Consider the following 19,616-nt stretch of genomic DNA (forward strand, 5'->3'; position numbering starts at 1 on the left):
AGGCCTGGGCCTTCGAGGATTGGGAATGCTTGGAGGACACACTCTTGGGGCCTCGGGACAGGATCAGAGAGCTGCCTGCAGGACTGGGGGTGTGGGCGAGGAAGCCGTTGGGTCCCTGGTGCTTGTCCTGTATGGTGTCCAGAGTCCATTAGAAACAAACTGAGGATTCCTCCCTCTTCATTGTCGTCTCTGTGGTGTGGACGTTCGGTATGGACGTTGGAGACAGGGCGGGGGTGATGGCAGGAATGAAGGAAGAGTGAATGAAAAACAAAAAAGAGATGTGGCAAGACATTGAGAAGGCATCTGGGATGGATTCTAAACCACTGATCCTCCAGTCCTCAATCGCCCACCTATGAGATTATAGATGTTGCACCACCAAGTTCAGCATTTTTCTGTCAGTTTTACTTTTGTAGGATGGGATCTGCCTTTGTAGCTCAGGCTGACCTGCTTGGGCTGGCCTTGAACTTACAATCTTCAGATGTTTGAAATTGTCAGCTTCACCCAATCCCCAGTTTCTCCAATATAAATAAGGCCTTTCTGTGGGGTGGTGGTGGTGGGTGGTGGTTGTATCTGGAGCATTGGGTTGTTTTTGTCATGAATGGACAGCCTGTCATGCTGATTATTTTTCTGGATAGCACTGTGATTTTACATTAACACTGAGATACACACATGCAGAATTGCTCATGTTTTGTTGTAAAAGAATCTGTGGGAGATAGGAACAAACTTCAGATGTCCTGGGAGTTAAGTGCAAACACGTTTTGATCATTTTTTAAAGGGGGGAGGACTCACATAGTATAGGTTGGCCTGGTTTTGCCTTTTTTAAGTTGAGAAATGACAGATTGTTAACTTTGGTTCAAAGAAGTTTTTTTAAAGAAGTAAGTTAAAGGTTTTTAAAACACAGTTGGGAGGGAGAGAGGGACATGTTAAGTGGATACATGGAGGAGATGGTAAGGGAAATGAGGTGTATATGCCACCATATTGACTATGCATACAAAATTCTGTGATAAAGAGAAAGTGTTTAAAAATGAATGTTAAAAAAGGGAATAATCGATCTTTTATTGTGCTAAGATAACTACTTGAGTTTTTGACATTTTTTACTATTTAAGTGAAACCTTTGGATTCAGATAACTGGAGTTTTTCTCCTTTTTCTTCTGTAACTAAGAAGACATCTGAGTGTTTACCAATAGAAGAAGGGACCTTAAGAAGTCATGACAGTACCAAAGCAGGAGCGCTTAATACTCTTTGACTTTGATGATGAAGAAGATGATGATATAAACTTTACTGAGAACGCTCTTTCTGAAGGTAAAGCATGTTTATTCAGTGTTGGCCATTGATTGTGTCCTGTAGTTCATTAGACTTTTACCTAGCTACCTGAAATGAATAAAACTTTGCTAAAGGTTTTCATATGCTTCATTTCTAATTTTATCTATAAGTATTTCTTCTTATAGCAGATGTCTTAGCAATGCAGGTAGTTTCTCTTGGACCTGTAGTCCCAGTATGTTGAGAAAAAATAACTTGCTAGGATTTTACCCCAGGAAAAGGCTTTGAACAGTGTTCCTATAGAATGTTGGCAAATTGTGTATTTATTTCATAAACCTGTAAAGAAATTATTTCATTTCTAAAGCTGCTTCATAAACTCATATGATCAATTCTTCCAGGGGAATGCAAATCGATAGTACTTTATTAACTATTACTAATATAGCATAATTTCAAATGTTTCCATTTCTTTTTTTACAATACAGAAAAGAGCCCAGCATTTGACAAGGATGAGGATAAATCATCTTCTGTAGAAACACATGAAGATATGGGGTAATATTTTCAAATATTTTTTTTGTCAGCTCAATAGTGTACTTCAAAAGTAGTGTCTGTGGTCCCTACACTAGCTCTATATCCAGTTGAAGCCCAGCCTGGATTCCTTGAGGCCTTGGAATCACAAAAACATAGCAACTAGGACAATAGGACCACCTGCATGAACTCTTTACATGTACACACACAAAGCAAAGGGGAAAATCATAAAAATAAGAGGGGTACCAGCTAGAAAGAAGAAGAAGGGTCTCAGCAAGAGTAGGAGAGTTATAAAGAATGTAGTGTGGGTCCTACATGTATTAATTGTTAAATATAATTAACACAAATTCACTCTGGTTGTCCAACATGTATTTTATATGCATATGACATTTGTTACAAACCAAAACAATACGTATTTATTATGAATAATTTAAAAGACTTTCTGTGTAAACCTTTGTGTGTGCTAGACAAACGCCCCACCCGTCAACTATATTTCTAGCTTTAATTTTTTATTGTCCTTTCTTTTTTTAATTTTATTTTATTAGATCTTTCATTTACACTTCAGATACCATCCTGTTTCCCCATTCCCCCCCCCTTAGAAAACCCCTATCCCATGCCCCCTTTTCATTTTGCATTTATACATTTTTTTAAGAAATGTTAATCATAGGCTTTATAAGTTTGGTATTCGTTCAATCAGAGGTGTAACCCACTACCCAACCTAGATATATCAACTATCTTTGACTGGTGGAGATACATGAACATCTGCTTCCCTGTCTCCCCCCTCTATCTCTCTTTCATCACCTAGCTTCTCCTCTCCTTCTTCTTCTCCTCTTCTTACTCCTTTTCTTCCTCTCAGTACTCCTCCCACCTTAGCTCCTCCTACACATCACCCTTCCTGTTAAAAGGAAACTTTTCTCTCAAAATACAATTAGAGCATAATTATGCCTATTTGTACCAGTGAGGTACAAGATAGTCCTAATACCCAGTCCATCCATTTTGTTGACTAACCAGCACCTCTGTCATCTATCCTAACTAAAACACTTAGTTCTGAACCTGGCTTTTTCCTTGGCTTTAGGATGAATGTCAGCTGATGACCATACACTCAGATCTTTTCTCTCAAAGTAAATAGCTATAAGTTTTCAACCCCATCAGAAATCCAGAATGACTGAGTTGACTATAATTGTGGGAAGCACAAAGCATAGCTTCTAAAACTTAGCCAATTTATAGAGACCTCTGAACACCTGGACACTTGCTCTACTTCAAAACGTTGGAGCATCTGTTCTTCTGCCTTCTGGCCTAGAATCATCTGACAGACCTTAGTGCTGCAGAATTATTAAGGGCTGATTACTCTGTCTAGGCAGATATAATCAGTCGACTATTCTGCAAGTGTGTCCTTTTCTGGACAGTAATTTGTCTGTAGAAGGAAAGTGGCAATTCTTGCCTAGTGGCTGTCTCACCACAACTGGAGTAACTCCAAGGATGTTCAATTTCTTCTTAGAATTTAACATAGGAAGCTGTCCGGAGCAGACAGGTCTCTAATGAAAATGAACATTAATACTGAAATGTTTGTCATGTCAATTCTAAGGATTTCTGATGTTTTGAAAACCAGCTATCCATGTAAGGTAATCTGGACTGTTGCCTGTTAACTCCACTCAGCTATTTCTAAATAAAACATAGAGAACACCCTTATAATAAACTCCAAGCCATGAATTTTCTATAGTCCCTTAACTCACAGGACTGACCATCTCAAATCAGTTAAAAAGTTGAAGAAGGACTGGGTCTAAGCTTTGTATTCCTAAGTGTGTTATACTGGTACAATGCCTATGAGAGTAACAATATTCATCTCACTCTTATATCACTAAGAAGCTCATGCCAATGAAAACCTTAAAATTTGTAAACAAAGTAAATTGGTGCCATTTAAGAATTTATATCTTCATCTTGATGTTAATTATACAGATTTCTACTAATAGGTTATGGCTATGCATGTAACCCCTAGCTAATCCTCTCTATTCCGACAAAACCACTACTTTTCCCTAGGGAGACAACCCAACATTTACCACCTTAGTCCCCATGCCCAGGGAATAGGGGCGCTGACTCATCATTAGCTTCTTCAAGCTGATTATGGGCATTGAGATATTAGAAGAGGAGTGGGGGGAAGAGCAAGTTGACAATCCTCTGATGCTGTGTCTTCGCTGCCTCCAGATGGAATTCACGGACCTCCGAGGTTTGAGCAGGTCTGCCCAGCTTGCTTGTTGAGTAGATAGATACACCAAGGCTGATCATTCTGCAATATACAATTCTCAACACAAATTTTAGTATCAAGATAGTTTCTTTTTTTTTTAAAGAGGGCTGACATTTTATTAAGAATGTTGGTTCTAACCACTTTTCTATTTTTCTCCTCTTTTATTGGATATAATATTTACATTTCAAATTTTATCCCCTTACCATATTTCCCCCACCACCCAGGAACCCCTTATCCCATCCCCCCTCCTCCTGCCTATATGAAGGTGTTTACCCACCTACCCCCAGCCTCCCTCCCCACCCTCAGATCCCCCCCCCTCAGTGCTCAGCCTTCAGGGTACCAATGATCTTGTCTCCCACCTATGCTCAACAGGGCCATCCTCCCCTACATATACAGCTGGAGTCATGTGTCTCTCCCTATGTGTTCCTGGGCTGGTGGTTTAGACCCTGGGGAGCTCTGGCTGGTTGGTATTCTTGCTCTCCTCACAGGGCCACCAGCCCTTATGGTTCACGGTTCCTTCAATTTACTCTCTAACTCCTCCATTGGGAACTTTGATCAGATTAATGGATAGCTGTGGGTATCTGTCTCTGGGTATGTCCGACTCTGAGAGACCTCTAAGGAGACAGCCTTATCAGGCTGCTGTCAGCTTTCCCATCCTGACATCCCTATCAGCGTCTATTTTTGGTGACTGCCTATGGAATGAATACCCAGACACAATGGTCTCCCTACAACCCCCCCTTATGATTCTGACCCACACTGTGTCTCCATATTTGCTCCCTTGGTTATTTAGTTACTCCTTCTAAGAAAGACCTAGGCATCCTCACTTGTTCTTTCTTCTTCATGAGCTTCGTATCATCTGGTAGTTGAATCTTTGTTGTTTCAAACTTTTGGGCTAATCTCTGCTTATCAGTGAGTAAATACCTGTGTGTTCTTTTGTGATTGGGTTACCTCACTCAGGATGATATTTTCTAGATCCATCCATTTACCTAAGAATTTCTCAAATTCATTATTTTTAATAGCTGTGTAATATTCCATTGTGTAAATGTACCACATTTTTTGTATCCATTCCTCTGTTGAAGGGCATCTGGGTTCTTTCCAGCTTCTGGCTATTATAAATAGGGCTGCTATGAACATAGTGGAGCATATGTCTTTGTTATTTGTTGGGGCATTTCCTGGGTATATACCCAGAAGTGGTATAGCTGGGTCCTCAGGTAGTGCTATGTCCAATTTTCTGAGGAACCGCCAGACTGACTTCCAAAGTGGTTGTACCAGCTTGCAACCCCACCAACAATGCAGGAGTGTTCCTCTTTCTTCACATCCTCGCCAGCATCTACTATCACCTGAGTTTTTGATCTTAGCCATTCTGACTGGTGTGAGGTGGTATCTCAGTGTTGTTTTGATTTGCATTTCCCTGATGACTAAGGATGTTGAGCATTTCTTAAGGTGCTTCTCGGCCATTCGAGTTTCCTCAGTTGAGAATTCTTTGTTTAGCTCTGTACCCCATTTTTTAATGGGGTTATTTTGTTGTTTGGCGTCTAATTTCTTGAGTTCTTTGTAAATATTAGATATTAGCCCCCTATCAGATGTAGGATTGGTAATGATCTTTTCCCAATCTGTTGGTTGCCGTTTTGTCTTGTTGACAGTGTCCTTTGCCTTACAGAAGCTTTGCAATTTGATGAGGTCCCATTTGTCGATTCTTGATCTTAGAGCCTAAGCCATTGGTGTTCTGTTCAGGAACTTTTCCCCTGTCCCTAGGTATTCGAGGGTCTTCCCCAACTTCTCTTCTAATATTTTCAGTGTACCTGGCTTTATGTGAAGGTCCTTTATCCACTTGGAGTTGAGCTTTGTGCAAGGGGATAAGAATGGATTAATTTGCATTCTTCTACATGTTGACCTCCAGTTGAGCCAGCACCACTTGTTGAAAATGCTGTCCTTTTTCCACTGGATGAATTTAGCTCCCTTGTCAAATATCAAGTGACCATAGGTATGCGGGTTCATTTCTGGGTCTTCAATTCTGTTCCATTGATCGTCCTGTCTGTCTCTGTACCAATACCAAGCAGTTTTTATCACTACTGCTCTGTAGTACAGTTTGAGGTCCGGAATGGTGATTCCCCCAGAAGTTCTTTTATTGTTGAGAATAGTTCTCGCTATCCTAGGTTTTTTGTTATTCCAAATGAATTAGTAAATTGCTCTTTCTATCTCTATGAAGAATTGATTGGAATTTTGATGGGTATTGCATTGAATCTGTAGATTGCTTTTGGCAGGAGAGCCATTTTTACTAAATTAATCCTGCCAATCCAGGAGCATGGGAGATCTTTCCATCTTCTGAGATGTTCTTCAATTTCTTTCTTGAGACACTTGAAGTTCTTGTCATACAGATCTTTCACTTGCTTTGTTAGATTCACTCCAAGATAATTTATTTTATTCGTGGCTATTGTGAAGGGTGTCATTTCCCTGATTTCTTTCTCTGCCTGTTTATCCTTTGAGTAGAGGAAGGCTACTGATTTGTTTGAGTTGATTTTATATCCAGCCACATTGCTAAAGTTGTTTATCAGGTTTAGGAGTTCTCTGGTGGAAGTTTTAGGTTCACTTAAGTATACTATCATATCATCTGCAAATAGTGAAATTTTGACTTCTTCCTTTCCTATCTGTATCCCTTTGACTTCCTTTTGTTGTCTAATTGCTCTAGCTAAGACTTCCAGTACTATATTGAATAGGTAAGGTGAGAGTGGGCAGCCTTGCCTAGTCCCTGATCTTAGTGGGATTGCTTCAAGTTTCTCTCCATTTAGTTTGATGTTGGCTACTGGCTTGCTGTATATTGCTTTTACTATGTTTAGATATGGGCCTTGTATTCCTGATCTTTCCAAGACTTTTAACATGAAGGGATGTTGAATTTTGTCAAATGCTTTCTCAGCATCTAGTGAGATGACCATGTGGTTTTTCTCTTTGAGTTTATTTATGTAGTGGATTACATTGATGGATTTCCGAATATTGAACCATCCCTGCATTCCTGGGATAAAGCCTACTTGATCTTGATGGATAATTGTTTTGATGTGTTGTTGGATTCGGTTTGCGAGAATTTTATTGAGTATTTTTGCATCAATATTCATAAGAGAGATTGGTCTGTAGTTTTCTTTCTTTGTTGGGTCTTTCTGTGGTTTAGGTATGAGTGTAATGGTAGCTTCATAGAATGAATTGGGTAGTGTTCCTTCTGTTTCTATTTGATGGAATAACTTGAAGAGGATTGGTATTAGGTCTTCCTTGAAGGTCTGAAAGAATTCTGCACTGAAACCATCTGGCCCCGGACATTTTTTGGTGGGAAGATTTTTAATGACTGTGTCTATTTCTTTAGGCGTTATGGGACTGTTTAGGTGGTTTATCTGCTCCTCGTTTAACTTTGGTACCTGGTATCTATCTAGAAAATTGTCCATTTCCTCCAGATTTTCCAATTTTGTTGAGTATAGGCCTTTGTAGTAGGATCTGATAATTTTTTTAATTTCCTCTGTTTCTGTTGTTATGTCTCCCTTTTCAGTTCTGATTTTATTAATTTGAATGCTGTCTCTGCGCCCTTTGGTTAGTCTGGCTAAGGGTTTGTCTATCTTGTTGATTTTCTCAAAGAACCAGCTCCTGGTTTTGTTGATATTTTGTATAGTTCTTTTTGTTTCGACTTGGTTGATTTCAGCCCTGAGTTTGACTATTTCCTGCCGTCTACTCCTCTTGGGTATACTAGCTTCTTTTTGTTCTAATGCTTTCAGGTTTGCTGTCAATTTGTTAATGTATGCTCTTTCCACTTTCTTTTTGTGAGCACTTAGAGCTATGATTTTTCCTCTTAGTACTGCTTTCAATGAGTCCCACATGTTTTGATATGATGTGTCCTCATTTTCATTTAAATCTAAAAAGTCTTTAATTTCTTTCTTAATTTCTTCCTTGACCAAGTTATCATTGAGTAGAGCATTGTTCAGTTGCCAAGTGTATGTCGGTTTTCTGATGTTTTTGTCCATGTCAAAGACAAGTCTTAATCCATAGTGGTCTGATAAGGTGCTGGGGATTATTTCAATCTGTTTGTATCTGTTGAGGCCTGTTTTGTGACCAATTATATGCTCTATTTTCGAGAAGGTACCATGAGGTGCTGAGAAGAATGTATATTCTTTTTTTTTTAGGATGAAATGTTTTATAGATGTCAGTTAGGTCCAATTGGTTCATAACTTCTGTTAGTTTCATTGTGTCTTGATTTGGTTTCTGTTTCCATGATCTGTCCATAGCTGAGCATAGGGTGTTGAAATCTCCCACTATTATTTTGTAGGGTGCAATGTATGCTTTAAGTTTTAGTAAAGTGTCTTTTATGTATGTGGGTGCCCTTACATTTGGGGCATAGATGTTGAGAATTGCGAGTTCCTCTTGGTACATTTTTCCTTTCATGAATATGAAGTGTCCTTCTTTATCTTTTTTTGATTACTTCTGGTTGAAAACTGATTTTATTTGATATTAGAATCGCTACTCCAGCTTGTTTCTTGTGACCATTTGCTTGGAAGATTGTTTTCCAACCTTTTACTCTGAGGTAGTGTCTGTCCTTTCCACAGAGGTGCGTTTCCTGAATGCAGCAAAATGTTGGGTCCTGTTTACGTATCCAGTCTGATAGTCTATGTCTTTTTACTGGAGAATTGAGTCCATTGATATTAAGAGATATTAAGGAAAAATGAGTGTTGTTTCCTGTTATTTTTGTTATTGGCAGTGGAGATATGTTTGTGTAGCTACCTTCTTTTACGGTTTTTGGAAGATTACTTTCCTGCTTTTTCCAGGTTGTAGTTTCCCTCCTTGTGATGGAGTTTTCCACCAATTATCCTTTGAAGTGCTGGGTTTGTGTTGAGATACTGTGTAAATTTGGATTTGTCATGGAATATTTTGGTTTCTCCATCAATAATGATTGACAGTTTTGCTGGGTATAGTAGTCTGGGCTGACATTTATGTTCTTTTAGGGTCTGTATGATATCAGTCCAGGATCTTCTGGCTTTTATGGTCTCTGGTGAGAAGTCTGGTGTAATTCTTATAGGTCTGCCTTTATATGTTACTTTGCCTTTTTCCCTTACTGCTTTTAGTATTTTTTCTTTGTTTTGTACATTTGATGTTTTGACTATTATGTGGCGGGAAGTTTGTCTTTTCTGGTCTAAACTATTTGGAGTTCTGTAGGCTTCTTGTATATTTATGGACAGCTCTTTCTTTAGGTTAGGGAAGTTTTCCTCTATAATTTTGTTGAGGATATTTACTGGTCCTTTAAGTTGGGAGTCTTCCCCCTCATCTATTCCTATTATCCTTAGGTTTGGCCTTCTCATTGTGTCTTGGATTTCTTGTATATTTTGGGTTAGTAGCTTTTTGTATTTTGCATTTTCTTTGACAGTTGTGTCAATGTTTTCCATGGTATCTTCTGCACATGAGATTCTCTCTTCCATCTCTTGTATTCTATTGGTAATACTTGTGTCTATGACTCCTGATAGTTTTTTAAAGTTTTCTATCTCCAGGGTGTTCTCCCTTTGTGATTTCTTTATTGTTTCTACTTCTATTTTTAGATCCTGCATGGTTTTGTTTAATTCCTTCTCCCGTTTGGTTGCATTTTCTTGCAATTCCTTAAGGGATTTCTGTGTTTCCTCTCTAAGGGTTTCTATCTGTTCTTTGAGAGTTTTATTTATGTCTTTCTTAAAGTCCTCTATCATCATCATGAGAAGTGATTTTAATTCTGAATCCTGCTTTTCTGGTGTGATGGGGTGTTCAGGGCTTGCTCTGATGGGGGAACTGGGTTCTGATGATGCCATGTAACTTTGGTTTCTGTTGCTTGCGTTCTTGCGCCTGCCTTTTGCCATCTGGTTAATTCTAGTGCTACCTGTACTTCTGTCTCTGATTGAAGCCTGTCTTTCCAGTTGTCTCGCTTTTGTTTGGTCTTCTAGGAGTCCAGATGTCTCTGTGATTTTTTCCAGCTGCCCTGATTACAGTGGTATCTCTAGGATGCCTCAGGATATGGTGCCTCCAAGGTAACAGTCCAGCTAGATGTCTGCTGTTCTGGGTGCAGTGTCTCCTCTTGGATATCTCAGGGTATGTTGTCTGACACTCTGAGTTCAGTTGTTCCTCTGTGGCTCTGGGTTGAGCGGACCTTCCAGTATGTCTCAGGTGGAATCCAGGGTCCATACAACTGCAGACCTGGTAGAGGTCTGGTCTGGGACTCAGACCCTGCAGGCCTCAGACCGGAGGGGGGGCGAGCAGCAGAAGGAGCGTGCTAGTGCTGGCTATGGGTTCTATGGATCCCCCAGAATGTGTCTGGGGGACTCCTGGGTGCACTTACCCACAGGCCTCAGACTGCAGGAGGGGCGAGCGCCGGACAGGGCGTGCTAGCGCTGGCTATGGGTTCTATGGATCCCCCAGAATGTGTCTGGGGGGCTCATGGGTGCACTTACCCGCAGGCCTCAGACTGCAGGAGGGGCGAGCGGGGGAAGGGGCGTGCTAGAGCTGGCTATGGGTTCTATGGATCCCCCAGAATGTGTCTGGTGGACTCCTGGGTGCACTCACCTGCAGGCCTCAGACTGCCCGCCTTTATATCTTACTTGGCCTTTTTCCCTTACTGCATTTAATATTCTTTCTTTGTTTTGTGCACTTGGTGTTTTGATTATTATGTGACGGGACGTAATTCTTTTCTGGTCTACTCTAATTGGTGTTCTATAAGCTTCTTGCATTTTTATGGGCATCTCGTTAATCAAGTTTGGGAAGAATATATATATATATATATATATATATATATATATATATATATATTCCCATACAAGTTTTCCAGGAACATCAGTACTAGGAAATGAGGAGCTAGACCAATTATCAGTAGGAAACGAATTAAATGTATTAAAGGCTTTAATTTTTCGTTAAGGCATCATGTAAAAAGTATAAGTTTAGATACAAATTCCTATAACTTGACAAGAAGCCAAAGAAATTATAAAAACATGTTCTACTTGTTCTTTATATAATCAAGCTCCATTACCTGCCAGAAGTAACCCTTAAGGTCACCAAAGAAATGAAATTTGGGAGACTGATGTGTTTTGTCTTGCAGAATTTAGAAAACTAAGGTATGTACATCCTACAATTGACACTATGCAGGATTCCAATGGGCTCTGTCTTGAGTTCTGAAAAGGCTGATTTTGTATTTTCATGTTTATTACAAGTGATGGCTATTTTAGGAATACCTTTACAGGTAAAATCTGATAATGCTATGAAGTCGTGTATCCAGTAAACTATAACAGTTCTTTAAATATTATAATATAAACCATATTACTAACATACCTTGCAATCCTACAGGACAAGCAATTGTGGAGACATCTAACAGGACTTAAAAGGAAATGCTTACTAAACCGAAGGGGGATGTAAGGTCTCCTGGAGATAGATTACATAATGCTTTATTGACTTAAAATGTTTGAAATGTCAATGAGACAGGCAGCACAGCTGCTGAAAAGCATTGGATTTTAGAAAGGACTGCTGAATTATTTTAAGGGTGTGTTATCTTGAGAATGGAAGTCAGGAAGTGTGATGCACTGGGGGAGAAGTTAATCTTTTGTTTTTTCACAGAAAGTGCAAAGCTGTGGATTCCTTCAGATTTAATACAGATTTGATTTGATGGGGGAGTGTACTATCTTGTGTTCTCATGCTAATTGTCTTACCCATAAAACCTGTTTGCAGTGTCCTGCACATAGGCTAAGGAAGCCTGCCTGCCCCTAGTTGGCTCTGATTAGGAAATAAAGTTGCCAACAGTCAATGTCTGAGCAGGAAGACAGGCAGAACTTTTAAATTCCCTGGCCCAGGAGAGGAGATGAAGGAATTCCACCATAGGAGGGAGTAGGGTGGACCAGGCCATGAAGGGGCAGAAGAGTAGAATGGAGGAACATAGATGCAAAGGGAAAGAGTTCCCATGAGAGGCATACCCAGAAGGACACAGGGCACCAGAGATGAAATATAGATTTCAAAATGTTAACTCAGAAATACTGGAGGACAGTGTGTGCGAGCCATGGGGAGGTGTAGAATCATCCACCCATTGAGCTAGTCAGGGCATATCAAAATATAAGTGTGTGTGTGTGTGTGTGTGTGTGTGTGTGTGTGTGTGTGTGTGTGTTTATTCTAGAATCCAGAGAATTCTGGCAGATGGCAAGAAGTGCAAGGAGCTCAGAGGAGATTAAATATTTACTGCAATAGTACAGACCTGAAAATTTGGGCTGTGGACCTGGATAAAGAAACCAAGAACAACAAGGAAATGGGTGACATAAGTGCTGATCCCTCTACATGGAAACATCTCCGAAACTGGCTGAAACGTGAATGTTTCTGCAGTAGTCAGTAAATCTTTTTGGCTACAGAGTCGGTATTACTTATCATTCCATGCAACCCTTTCATATGGCATGGTTGTAGATTAATATCACAGTTTGGTTACATAGTCTAAATTGTCTTATAATGTTTGATGCCTTTTACCTGTTTGAACAATGAGCAAAGATTCATCTTTAGCTGATTTGTGCACACCATATATGCCACACGTGTGTTAACACAAACAAAGTATATTGCCTTGAAAAGTTTGTGTGCATTGAGAACAAGAGGACCAGACACCAATGAAAACAAGATAAGTATCCCGGATGATCCAGGCACACAGGCTGGCTTGGTTGGTGTTTCCTCAAAAACCTATGTCCCTAAATCTGTTGTCTTTCTGTGGAATCTGCTCTCCAACAGGGCTGCCTTGCCTGGCTTCAGTGAAAAAGGATGCCCTTAATCTGGCAGAGAGTTGATGTAATATGGTGGTGGCATGTCCAGGGGTGCCCAACTTCTCAGAGGAGAAGGTAAGGGGTGGTGGTCAGAGGGGCTCTGTGACAGGGGGACAGAGAGGAGGGGGACAGTAGTCCCAATGTAGAAAATAAAGTAAAATCTGCATCCAGAACAGCTTCAAAAAGCCTAGTTGAGATGCTGCAACCTCACAGACTGTTCCAGCCAAGATTCAGTTAAGCACTGTACATTCATGTCACACAGAGAGAGACTGGACAGCAAATGATACAGTTAGCTTCCCTAGGACTTGGCCAATATTCCAATTTTCATAGGGTACCCAAAAGATGTCATGGCCCTGAGAGATCAGGAAGCATTTTTGTCCTTTCCCCAGAAGTGTGGTGGTGGTTTTTTATTGTTTGGTGGGAGATAGATGTTTGTAGTCCTTTAAAGGGGGTTGGTTACAAATTGCTAATGGTCTTGGTCAGGGGAAAACAATATAAAGGAAGTTAGATTAAGGGATCTCTTTCACTTTCTTTTTCTTTCCTCTATCTCTATTTATCTCTTATCTAGTATGCAACTCGTTTATCAATGTAATGTAAATTCTAGTCCCTTTTTAAGCTACAACTAAAAACTGTTTAGGATAATTTAGAAATGCAAGTGTATAGTCAGTCAATCAAATTTATGGTTATGTTAGGTACCGGTTTAGTTAGTTACAGAAATAAACTTTATTTAGCCTCCAGTAGATGTTTTCAAAGGTAAATGCAAAATACATAGCTAGAAACAAGTAATATTTGTCTATACAGATAGATTCTAGGTAGATAGATGGTCGTCAAACACTTCAGAGATCAACAGAACATGGCATTTAAGATGTTTCAATACCATAAGGCTTTTCATGACAGTGAGACATGTCAGTTCCTGGCAGCACCTCCATGCTACTTCAAAAAAGACGACAGGCACATGAAGTTTACTTGTTTGTGGCAAAGCTGCCAGTGGGCAAAAAGCTGCCCTTGCCTCTACAACTAACAGCATGCTGTCACACCTGTGGACAAGCAGGACACTGCGAAATCAACTGATGAACTCTGCAAAAACAAGATAGGGCAGTCCTTCAGCAATTTCTGCTTCACAGAGAAGTCTGTCAGATGTTTCCCTCTGCCCCTCTCCCTCTCCCTCTGCCTCTCCCCCGTCTCTCACACACATACAAACACACAGACACACACAGACCCACACACTATGTCGGGTTCTAACAACAATTTTCTAGTGCTTTTTAAAATTATTACATATGTACAGATAGTTTTTTGTGGTTTTTTTTGTTGTGTTTGGTCTCACTGTGAGGTTTTGGCTGGCGTAGAAGTGAGAATGCAGAGGAGCTGAGCCTCAAATGCACAGAAACCTCTTGCCCCTGTCTCCAGAGACCTGTCATTAACAGTATTGACAGCATTGGCCACCATTTCCAGCTTGTAGATGTGTATTTACTTGTAGATGTGGCCACTACTTGAATTCCTGGTGTGGGATGGGCCAGGAGAAGGTGTTGGAACAAATATAACTGAAAGTTTTCACAGTTGTCAGCTACTTTGTGGGTGCTGGGAACCGAACACGGGCCTCCACTAAAGGCAACAAGTGCCTTAACTAGCCAGCCTCCTGGCTAGTGCTCATATCCATAACCAAGCATGATTTTTACTGGGCTGAGCAGGTATGAGAGTTCCTTCCACACCTCCTACAACAAACTCTCGACCCTCTCATGAAAATGTAGAAAACAGCTAGAGCCCTTAAAAGCACACTGAGTATGCAAGGATGCAACTGCAAGCAGCTTTTCCAGAGGCCTTCCTGTTGGTGTATTCACAATGGGTGGGTGGGACCAAATGTCCATAGCCAATGACGTAAGCAGTGACGTACATATACCATTGTCTCTCATTGGCTAGGCAGTGGAAAGGGGTGGGATCTCCCCAGACAGAGTTTTATAAGGAAACCTGGCAGCAGCCAGGGAGGTACCCTGTCCCTGGCTCTCCTGAGAACCTCCATTTAGCCATTCATTATCATCTCACAGAGGCTGGGAAATTCTCATCTTGAGAGTCAGACAAAGGAAGAGTACTGAGTCATCTGAAATCCGTGGTCACTGCTCAGGTTGGTGGCGATCCCAACATTGTACAACTTGTACCACCTTGTACAGTGGATGCTTTCATGGGAAGAACATGTCTGAAGAAACATCGCAAGAACATCATATAGGTAATCTGGGAACACCCACCCTTCCCCCCTTCAATCCCCACCCAAGGAGACTCCTCAGAAAGGCTTTCCTCCACCTTAAGTTGCGGTGGGGCACAAAGAGCCGAGAGGGACCTGCTGCCATCCTGAGTGGCCATTGAGCAAGAGGATGTTCCTGAGTTTCCAAGTAAGGCCAGTACTGAACTGTGCCCCAAGCTCCTGTGGTATGCCAAATCAGGAGGGTGTTTGGACCAACTCACAGAACACGTGACACAAGTCTTTTTGGGCTGTAATGTCCCTGCCTTCGCATCTTGCCCTTGAAAGATGTCTTTGGCTATCCCCCAGAGAAAGGGAACATCGCACTTTGAGAGTGAATTCAGCCTTGTTTTCCCTGAACACATGTATCTAAAGCCAGGAGGCAGGGTTGTAAGGAAGGCACTATAGAGGAAGGTGACCAATTGTCCCAGCATGGTACAGGAGGCAGATCCCCAAACAGTACTTATCCATAAGACTTATGAAGAGCAAAAGGAAATTTGGCGACGTGTCCTTACATCTGCATATATCTTTTAATGCTTTGTCAGAAGGGATGTTGGAGAATGTAGAGCTATGGCTATGCATTTGCTGTTGCTGTTGAGTCAGGCATATACTAGTAACAGTGGGAGTTTAAAGGGGCTTCCTGAGCAGGTAGATGAACATAGCACTTGTGTTCCCACTGGAACAGGTCAGCCACAGCTGAAATAGATGCCATGGAGGTGCCATTCGTGAGTCACAACCTTAGGATGCAGTGATGGCTGTTGTCTTATGGTCAGAGGAGTGATGCTATGTGCTCATATCTACAAGGGTGTTCAAAAACGAACTTGTCTATAGTGGGTGCTTGCATTTGACATGAACCCGTGTGACCTTTGTTTACTTGTGTTGTAGATAACTCCAAATTCAAGTCTATTCAGGGAGTTGTGACCTCGCTGTGTAATGACTATGGCTGGATTAATGAAACCATCTTCTTTAATATGAACTTAATCAGTGACAACATGCCTCTGAACATAGGGACAAATGTCCTTGCACTTGTGGAAGAAAAACCCAAGAAATCATATCTTCAAAGCAATCAAGGTATGGCTGAGTTTATCCAGAGTCTCTTACTGTACTGCTTACTGTTTTCTTGCTGTGATAAAATACCATGATCAGAGCAACTTCAGGAAGAGCATTTATTTGGGCTTATGGTTCTAGAAAAGCAAGAGGCCATCATGGCCGTGAGGCATAGGAGAAAGCAGCAGGTATGGTGACTGAAACAGGTAGCTGAGTGCTCACTTCTTCAAATACAATCACAAAGCAAAGAGGCAGGGTTAGAAATGCTTGTAATCTCTAAAATTTCCATTTCTTTCCAGCAAACTCCCACCTTCTAAACCTCTCCTAACAGTGCCCCCAACTGGGGACCAAGTGTTCAAATATCTGAGCTCATTACAGAAGTCACCATTCAAACCACTACATTGGGTGAGCATGGTGGTATACTGCATTAGTTCCAGCACTCTGGAGTCAGAAGCAGAGAAATTTCTACAAGTTCAAGGCCAGCCTGATCTGCAGAGTTCCAAGCCAGCCCCAGTTACATGGTGAAATCCCATTTTTTAAATAAGATTCAGTCAATGTTGCTATATGGTCAAAGTTGACATTCCACTTATCTGAGATTAATGGGTTTGATTTTCTAATATTTCAATGCAGTGATGCTTCTTTGCTTTCTAAATATTTTTTCTTCTCTTAGTATTTCAACAACATGTAAATGACGGTTCTGTATAATCCTGTAACTTCTATCATATACTAAGCAGCTATTTTCTATTCAACATCCAACTAGCAGAATCAGCAGGACAGTATGTTTTATACACTTTTCTATGGCAGTTAAAGAACACTTTCTTGCTTACTTTAATTTTTAGATTTTTTTTATTTATGCGTATGAGTATTTTGCCTACATGTATGTATATCTGTGATCAGCATGCGTACCTGGTGGTAGAAGAGGTTGTGAGCCTCCAAGTAGGCGCTGTGAATTTAAACCGGATCCCTTGCAGGAACACCAAGTGCTCTTAAACCCTGAGCTAACTCTTCATCCCCAACTAAAGTACATTTAACATAAATCAAAATTTTAAATACTACTATAAATTTTGGATGACTTACAGATGTAAGTCTCACTTCAGTTCAACTATTTATATATTGATGGCTATTGTCAAGTTATTCTTAGTTATGCTTTTCCAATTGAGAGTCTCAATAGCAGGCCACAGAAGATCCCTTTGCCAGTATTAATCAGATGCATTATTATTATTACTATAACTATTATTATCATTATAAAATCATGGTAAAATTGAAAACAGAGAAGCAGAGTCCTAAAGTTTTTTTGATTTTTTAACATCATAATGATAGTTATAATTTTTACTTCTTGATCTTCTCATACAAGGGATTCACTATAGATTTTTCCATAATCACAAAAATATATTTACTAGAAAAATATGTATTTATTCTTTTATGTTTTCTTTAATCTCCTGCATGAAATTTTTATTCCACTTGCACTCACTGCCTCCTCTTATAGGTGAAAGCTATGAATAATCTTCCTGAGGGCAGTGAGCCATCAAAACTTGGCAGAAGGCTTTGTATCAAATGTGTCACCTCCGTAACTGAAGACAACATCTATATCAGCAAGGACATGTTTTTCCCGTTATGCATGTTTTCTGGAGGTAGGACTTACAGCTTTCAAAACATAGAACAAGAAATATAAGTATTGGGCTTGAGCATCCTTGAAACTGAAAGTAGGGTACAATACAGGGGAAAAGGGTAGTATTTTAAATATTGCCTAGAGCTCCTGTCCCCTGTGATGACCATCACCGTGTGGCCATGTGGTTGTTTTGATTCAGTTGATTTTGTTTGCCAAGTAGCTTTTTAACTTTGGTTTTTCACATAGGGTTCCTCAAAGTTACCAGAAACTCATACACATCTGAGAATTGTGCATGGGATTAGGAAACCCAGCCACTAAGCTTCTGGGTCCTGAGATTCTAGTCTTTGTGACACTGCCCCTGGATACATTCAAGATCGAATCAATGACAGCATTACATAACTATAAGGGATTTATCTTGAAAATATTTGCATCACATGTCTTTCTCGATGCCTGGGGAACACGTCATTGTAAAGAATCAGTGATTACATAGCTTTCTGCTTTCCTTGCTATAGGAAGATACTTAAGAGGTCTAAGTGTTTGGAAAATTACTTTACGTGCAGGAAATGTTAGTCAGCATATGGCAGTGAGTAAGGCCCTAGAAATGTCCTGTGACCCTGACTGTATTAATACATAATCTCACTTCCATGGTTGTTTTAGGATTCAGGCCATTCAATGGAGATTTGCTGCTGGTTGAGTATTCCATGAACCCGGGCACTTCAAACATGAATATCCACTCTGCAAGCCCCCTCAACTCTCAGAATATGGAAGAGGTAATTGACCTTGATGTTGTCTTGTCATGGGTAGGCAGCTGCCTCTCCTCCTTACTGATCCCTTTCCTGACCAAGATTTTGTGTTCACGGATTGAAAAGTAAATAAGCAGAGAATAATATAGTGTTTCTCTCTCTCTTCCCGTGGGTTTGTGTGTGTGAGCATGTGTGTGTATGTGTGTGTGTGTGTTTATTTCCTCAAGTGTGTGTTTTCTTTGACGTTAGGCTGTTCCATGGACAACAGTAAGAAAATTGTCTTGGTTGTGAGAAAATTGTGGAGAAACTTTGAGTGCACTAGGTTTGAGGTGTGGCAACTTGCTGATGAAGGCGGGTCAGACCTTGGTTAGGATAGTCTGAGAATGAGTTGTAAAGACAGGGAAGTAGAGTGTGAGGTTATGATGTGGCGAGGGATCTGCTGATTGGATCTGGGTTTCTGGGGGAGTGGAGGGCCATCTGAGGTGGGTTACATCCTTCCCTAGACTCAGTGTCATCGTTTCTCATCATAGGTCTGTGTTACCAGCATTGATGGAAGAAATGGCATGGTGGAATCTACCATTTTTTTTACCCTCGATTCTCTCCACATACCTTCTGGGTATATACCAGGATTATACGACATAGTGGATATTGTTGCTGTGGACACTATGCAACCACGCTATTCTTGGAGAGCAGTATCAATGACCCCACTGCAAATGGTGAACTAACCAGACCTTGTCATTCATTTTCAGACTTCTGTCTGTGGTCATGGTGTAATAAAATAATATGGGCACGTAATCCAAACATCTGTGAGCTTTGACTCTTTTGCCATTCCAATGTTTTTTTCTCTATGATAATTTTAATTTTCTATCTGCACTCCATTTGGTAAACATAGTGCTTATTTATAGATTTTCTTCCTATGATCGTGTACAAAATAGTCAATTCAGAGAAATGATAGATCAGACTCAGGTCTACTTCAAACAAAAAGACTGAGCAGACTTTTATTAGGTTCAGAGGTGGTGCCATGAAAATTGCTTTCAGATTGTTGTACTTCTGAGAAGTTGTCTGTCTTTCCTTCATCATTTTCTAGCCTTCAGAAGGAATCCTGAACCTGGTTGCCATCTGAGGTGTTAGGGGGGCCTACACTGGAGACTGAGGCTATCTGAACAGTTGCTTTATATTAGTACCT

General features: G+C 40.5%; 1 pseudogene; it reads left to right on the plus strand.

The window, feature by feature from the left end:
- The first annotated feature begins 1,208 nt into the window (after nucleotides 1–1,208).
- Nucleotides 1,209–19,194, plus strand: LOC117702051 (cancer/testis antigen 55-like; annotated as a pseudogene).
- The last annotated feature ends 422 nt before the right edge of the window (nucleotides 19,195–19,616 follow it).

This window comes from Arvicanthis niloticus, unplaced genomic scaffold, assembly GCF_011762505.2.
Source record: "Arvicanthis niloticus isolate mArvNil1 unplaced genomic scaffold, mArvNil1.pat.X pat_scaffold_400_arrow_ctg1, whole genome shotgun sequence".
NCBI lineage: Eukaryota > Metazoa > Chordata > Mammalia > Rodentia > Muridae > Arvicanthis > Arvicanthis niloticus.